This window comes from Cornus florida, unplaced genomic scaffold, assembly GCF_030987335.1.
Source record: "Cornus florida cultivar Cherokee Brave unplaced genomic scaffold, ASM3098733v1 CherokeeBrave_3.0.0_Hap2_Chr01, whole genome shotgun sequence".
Taxonomy (NCBI): domain Eukaryota; kingdom Viridiplantae; phylum Streptophyta; class Magnoliopsida; order Cornales; family Cornaceae; genus Cornus; species Cornus florida.
In genome coordinates, this window is record NW_026775571.1 from 17,706,869 (window position 1) to 17,714,271 (window position 7,403).

The window sequence follows — 7,403 nt, forward strand, 5'->3', positions numbered from 1 at the left end:
AGAAATAAATAGTGTCTCATACTCAATGACACTCATAGTGCCCTAATAAAGACCTATGAACTGTGTCCTCATCTCCCGCCTTATAGCCCTAGGAAAGAAGCGCTCGAAGAACAAATCTCTGAACTTATTCCAAGTCATCAACTCAACATTGTGGACATTGGTTATAGACCTCTACCAGATATCTGCATCTCCCATGAACATTGAAGCAGTTAAGGAAATCCTCAACCTGTCCATAGATACTTCCATACTGTCCAACTTGTGAACCATAAGGTCCAACCAAGCTTCTAAGACTAGCAGATCTGAACTCCCCGCAAATGGATCAATCTTAACCCTCTGTAGTCACATAAAGTACTCCATTGCCTCATTGACTATCGGTGCTAGTGCCGATGCCAGGATCTATACCCCTGCTACCTGCCTTCGTATCAATTCCTGTAAGGAGTCAATGATCCCCTGAATGATTCCCTAAGAAACTCGCTCCTCATAAGTTGGTGCCTGTGGCGGATTAGCATCCACGCCACGAACTAGAATCCTGGGCCTTCCCGAACCCCTCGTAAACTCGGTGTCAGCCACCTACTCCTCAATGCCCTGACGCGAAGACTCTCTATGTATGACAACCATGATGCTAAACGTGCGAAAGAAGGATGGTCAACAATAACACAAGTTATTATGACCGAATGCAACTCACACTACGAATGCATGAAACATGAAGCAAGATAAGGTATGCAACATACGGTCAAGCTAAAGTAATCAAAGAAAGTTGTTTTAAAGGCTAAGTACTTAAACAAATAAGCATACATGTCAAACAAGGATGCTCTTAACCATATAGGCATATAAGCATAAAGACATGTTATACTACCTAGCGTGTTACCAAGAAACACATAAACATGTAATAATGCTAAAACATGTTATCAAAAGCATGTGAATATACCTAAGTAGATCAACAAAAATAGATAAGCACCCAAAACCCATTGTCCTAAGGTATTCAAACCTAGGAGCTTTGATACCACTTGTGACGGCCCAAGTTTTTCAACCCGGTGCGTTAGTGATAACCTGTAAGTTGACCCGATAACGGATCCAAAATGCGGAAGCAAAAGATGAAACCAAGGTATCTAGAGATATAAACCATCTCTAAGACACCAATGAGACATTCCATAAGGTCACGGAAGTTAAAAGAAAGCAAATGAGCAAACAAGAGTCAAAACGGGCTAAATCCTTCAATGAAGGGCAAAACGGTCAATTCACAAATGAGAAGAGAAAATTAACTCTAAACAAGTCAAAAAAGATGAATACAACCTAATCTAATCATTTCAAAACATTCCAAGAGGTTCTAAGAACTTTGGATAAGAATCCCACAAAATACCCCTTCCCAGTTTAAGCGAAAACTGACACTACCTCACTAAAATATGAATAACTCTCACTGTGATTGCAATCTTAGAATGGCATAGGTACCATTGGAAAGCTGAATCAAAATCCTTTAGTTTAGGCTCAACAATCACCCCATTTTGAACCATCGATCGACCAAAATAGGCCATCAGTTCGAAATGGCCCTGAAAGCTGAAAATGGCTATAGGAATTGATGAATTATGGTACAATGAAGCTACCAAAAGCTATTGGTCGACCGAATTGGAGTTTTGGTTGACTAAAACACCTCAAAAACCTACTATAAGGCCTGTTATATATCAAAGGTGTTAAGGTTCAACCCATGCTTTGAATCCTATGATGATTTAGTTCAAAAATGAAAGTTTAAATGTGATTTTCAATGAGATTTGAGTATGTGAGCATGTCAAAAACCTTTAAATGGATAAATGAATACAAAACAATAGCCCATGGCCTCATACATGTCCTTTACAATATTTTCACATGCTAAACCTCTAAGGTAGTTAAAAATACATTTTGAAACAAAAGTTGGTATCAAAAGGATATAAGTACTAATATAAACATACTTAGCCCTTGGCCTCCATACATATATGCTTCTAATATCAAAAGTAAGTACTTGGGTATCATTACGCATCAAGGTAGCTACATTAGCCTCAAAAATACCATACATCCATGGTATGCAAAAATATAACTTCAAAAGTAAAGCATGCTAAACACTGCATGTTAATGTACAAAGAAGCTTCAAATGGCTCATGAGCCTCTAAGGATGATGAGCATCCAAGAACATAGTCTCTTTACCTGAAAAACAACCCAAACCACTAGGGTGAGTATTCAAGTTACTCGTAAGAAGAAGCATATGCGTATACCCTAAAGTTTCAGTATCATTGCAAGATCAATATAGACGAATACAAGGCAGCATTCCACTTAACGTCTATGTTCAAGGTGTTCTAAGGAATCATCCTAGGCTAACTTAATAATTCTTTAAGAACACATATAAATACCAATGTACTTAACAACACTAATTCGCTAATAACCAAAATCACAAGTTACAATTAAGCATGGTTGTCAACTTGGAAAAGAATGCGAAATTAATTAGTGGAATACTTGGACATTACATCTCAGACTAAAGCAAGATCAAAATGGTTATTCCGGGCATTAACCCACTGGGACGACCACCCTAGTGCGCACTATCTCAATTGGGGAGAACTCATACCTCCCGCACTAGAGCCAAACTCTAGCCATATCACTTGTAACAATGTCCCAAGATAATCCAAAATCATAATCAAGTTCAAAACTCAAATGCTATAATTAAGGCATACAAACCACTTTCCATGCACAAGTATTTTGAAACCACACAAATCATGTCTTAAGGTTCCAAGTCTAAAATGGCATACCAAATGACAAGTCCTCATTATGATATTTTGTACAATACAATACCACCAACTTATCAATTTAAATCACGCCTCAACAATAAGTTATATATACTAGATTACAACATTATAGTATTAGGCTTCTAAAATAATCACAATTGTTATTAACAAGATCATAGAATTATCACCACCATAAATATAACAATTTAAGTCAATAGAATTGTATATAACATTAATAATTTTACAAGAGTTCTATATCACTACCACACATGAAAATACTAGAATTTAGCATGTTATTAAATTATATAATCATTCTACTTATGGTTTATACATATCATACATGCTTAAATCAATAAACCATAAGTTAAGAAGTGAGGGTTTCCTATAATATGCAAGACTATCATATTAATAGCATGTACACAATATATATTAAACCCCAAGGATTATAAAACACTTAAAATATAAACATACTACCACCCCTACCTCAATAGAGAATTGAATCTCTATAATCCAAGCTACCAAGCTCAAAATGGAAAACAAGTTTAGGGTTAATGTAGAGGAAAGTGAGGGGAAACTTTTGTCTCCCAAGGTTTTAAGTCTAGAATGAGTGGAAGGAGGCCAAAAGTGAGGTCATAGCGAGCTTTTCCTTCAATGGTGGCTAGGTTAGGGTTCTGAGTGAACAAGAGAAAATAAAAGGGATAAAGTGAAAATGGTGAGTGGGGGATCTAATATTCCTCCACTCACTATGTGTTCTTACACTACCTCTCACATACACACAATGCAAGACTTAATTTGGTGCCTACACTTGTCACAAATCAATGCCTCCTTCCTAGGCTTAATCTTAAGCCTACCCTTGTCAACCATCTAAGCCAACAAGTGCAGCTATTCTAGGCCAGCATGTGGGTGAATCTCCAACCTCCAAATGTCAATAGATTATGCCCCCAAGTCACTCCACCCCATTGCCAATAAGTGGCACCATGAGAGTGTGACACTTGTTACACTTTCCAAAAATTGAAAAAAAAATCCTTTTTCAAAATATATTACAAATTAAATTACAAAATGGTCCCTAAGACGAAAAATAATTACTTTATGTAATTACACAAAAACCCCATAAATAAAGAATAATTACAAAAAAGTATGCATCCATGCCCTTTATGAAAAAATAAGCAACTAACATGCTTTTCTATAAAAGTAAAAATACCACTATCATGGAAATCAAATTTCATGGATGCATGCAAAACTGGAATCAAATCTGAGCACTACAAGTGGGATTGTGCAAGGAAAAACGATAAATGGGAAAAAGACGAAATAGGGAAAAGACAAAATAGGAAAAAGGTGGAAAAAAAAAAATCACCGAAAAAGGAAAAGGAGGAAAAAGACCGGGTTGTTACAGCTTTGTGGAGCTGATGTGTAGATTACAGGGGGAGGAAACTGCAAGTGATGAAGCTTCATATGGTTTAAAAAGAATTTGATTTTTGTCTATTTTTAGATAGTAAATGTAATTTACTTTTTTTGCTTGGGCAGATTACTTGTTGTCTTAAGGGTTTTGTCACAAAATTACCAAAGGGGGAGATTGTGACATATAAATTTGTAATTGGCATATTTCGTTGTCAAAATGAGTCCAATTGAGTTGTAAAATTTCAGTTTAGATTTGTCAAGAATCAAGATCGGAAGTGGAATTGAAGAAGTGATCGTGTTTATGCTTCAATACACTCCGGGATGATGGGAACAATGCTTTAGAAAGGTATGAGAGTGTGTGAAAATAATTAGGAAGTTTTGGAAGGTTGAAACACAACTTTTAGGAAGTTTTCACTTTCTGCCCAACTTGAATAGGTTCAAGAATCTTGGAACATGTTCAACATTTAAGGCTTTGTGGAGATTTTCAAGACTGGCATTCTTGAACCGGTTCCACTTTCCTAAACTTGTTCAAGAACCAAAAGGATACTATAATTTTTACACTGGCCATCTTAAACTAGTTCCTCTTTCCTGAACTGGTTTAAGGACTTCAAACAATTTTGGTAACTTAGTTTCCTAATATGTTTTGGCTTCCTATTGTGCATAGACTTTTACTATATTAATTAGACTTTTACCATAATAGTTATACACGAAATTGACTTCTTTTCCAAGTACAATTAGGTTATCAAAAGTCTATAAATATATGTTTTCTCACTTAAATTTTTACGACTTGAAAATATATATTTTTCTAATTGAGAGAATTGTTTTGAGGGATATTTTTATTTAGAAAATCAAATCTGATTTTTTTGATTTTATTTTCAAGAGCAACACAAGAGTGATTTAGGGAGTTGTTCTTATTCTGATCGGAGTAAGAGCCTGAAGATATCATCAATATCGATTAGAGAAAGCATAATTCATTTATTCTTAATCAAATTTAGAATTGAAGAAAAGGGGTGAAGCCATCACACTTTGAAGGGGTCAAAGCATTTGTGGAGTGTTATTTGATCTACCAGCAATCCTTCTAGAAAGATCAAAAGTAAACTTAAGGTCAAGAGCTATTGAATGGGGGAGTCGCAAAGCCAGGGATTGTCAGTAATTGGTATTTGGTAGAACGATAGGGTGTGAGCCTGAGTCAAAGTTCAGTGTACTTTGCTTCAAACATAGTGTATCATTTTGCTCTGGAAGACATAGTCCACGAGGTTTTTCCCATAACGATTGGTTGATTTTCACCAGTCGGGGTTTCCTTGCAAAAAATTCTGATGTCATCTCTCAAATTTTATTTACTTTACTTGCACTTTATTTTTACTTTGTGGGTTTGATTTTAGTTTTATTTTAGTAAAATTAAAATAAGTAAAAATTGGTTGAAGGAGCAAGTAAAACCTATTCACCACCCATCTAGGTTATTTTTAATCCAGACATCCATATCCTATTCTACTACACAATTTACAGAATATTGGTTTGAGCAAGTTGTGGTACTGGGACAAGGTTAAGGCAAATGTAACATACTATTTTACATATACAGAAAATGTGTCTATGACCATCTTACAGCTGTATTTGTTTTTAAAGTCTTAGATCGGTGTTTTAGCCTATTTTACTGGTGATATGAACTTATTATCACTATATCTTGCTGTGAGTTGCATTATTATCATCTTAGCAAGATTCCATATTAGAATCAAAGCTGTTGAAGTTGAGGTTTGCATAGAAATAAGATCAGTACAGTTTTTGACCATGTGAAATCCTAGCTTTTGAAGGTTTTATAGAATTGAGCCTATAGCTTTGATGTGATTGTTTATACATGATATACTTGGTGGTTGATAAATTGTAATGACTCGGTCATTTTTCTTCCTTTTCTTTTTCTCGGATTTTTACGGACATTTTTTTTCCGTTGTCTTTTCCATTCTGTGTTCGGTTTTTTGTCACTTGATGTCATCTTGAGTGCTCTGGAATGATTTCCGAGGCTCTTTTCCTTGGATTGACAACTTCCTTTAGGGATTCTGTCATTTCCACTTTTTATTTTTCCGACCACTATTCACTTTTGTCTTTTTCTCGTTTATAATTCTTCCTTGCACAACCTCATTTTTAGTGTTCCGATTTGATTTCGGTTTTGCATGCATCCACAATATTTAAATTTCATGCTAAGTGTATTTTTACTTTCCTAAAAATGCATGCCATTTGTACACTTTCTTCCTTAGGGGTGTGGATGCACACTTTCTTTTAAATTTCTCTTTCTTTTGGGCCATTTGTGTAATTACTGTAAAGTAATTATTTTTCTTCTTAGGGACCATATTGTAATTTAATTTGGAAGATATTTTTAGAAAAGGACCTTTTTGCAATTTTTGAAAAGTGTGACAAGTGTCACACTCTCATTGGTTCATTTGTTGACATTTGTTTGGAAACACTTTGATGCCTTGAATGATGACATGTGGAGGGTGGAGATTCAACCACTTGTTGGCTTAGGATTGGTGCACTTGTTGGCTTGGATGGTTGACAAGTGTAGGCTTGAGATTAAGCCTAGGATGGAGCCTTGGAAGAGTGACAAGTGTAGGCTTGGGATTAAGTCTTGCAAATTACTTTTGGGACACTTTGGGATTATAGTTTTAAGGAGGGGTTTTTGTGCAATTGACCATAGTTGTGTGTGTTGACCATGGTGTAGGAACACATAGTGAGTGGAGGATTTCTATTTCCTCCACTCACCCATTTTTCACCTTATGTCATTTCTTTCTCATCACCAACCCTAGCCTCCATGGATGGAGCTTGAAGCCTTAAGCTTTGACCTTGATTTTTGAGGGCCTTCCACTCACCTTGGACCATGAAGCTTGGAACACTTTTTGTTCTCCTCATCCTCCTCTTCATAACCCTAGATGAGTTTGCCATTTTGTGTTGATTTTGCCTTAGATTCTAGAGAGACACTTCTCTAGTGAGGTAGGGGATGTTATAGGGTTATATGTTTGTCATCTTGCATATTTTTTTATACTTGTATGACTTATATGCTTGTGTTGTATTAGTTTGAGAAATTATGATTCATGGTAGGTTGCTTATAACTAACTTTTGACTTGGTATATGGCATGGCCATGACTTGATCTTTGTTGTATGTTAATTTAGAATGATTTGAATAGGTTTTCAAATCTAGATATTTAATGAATTTAAATTGATTTAAATTCTAGTAAATTGTGTATTGCTTGTATCCCATTTTGGACTTGA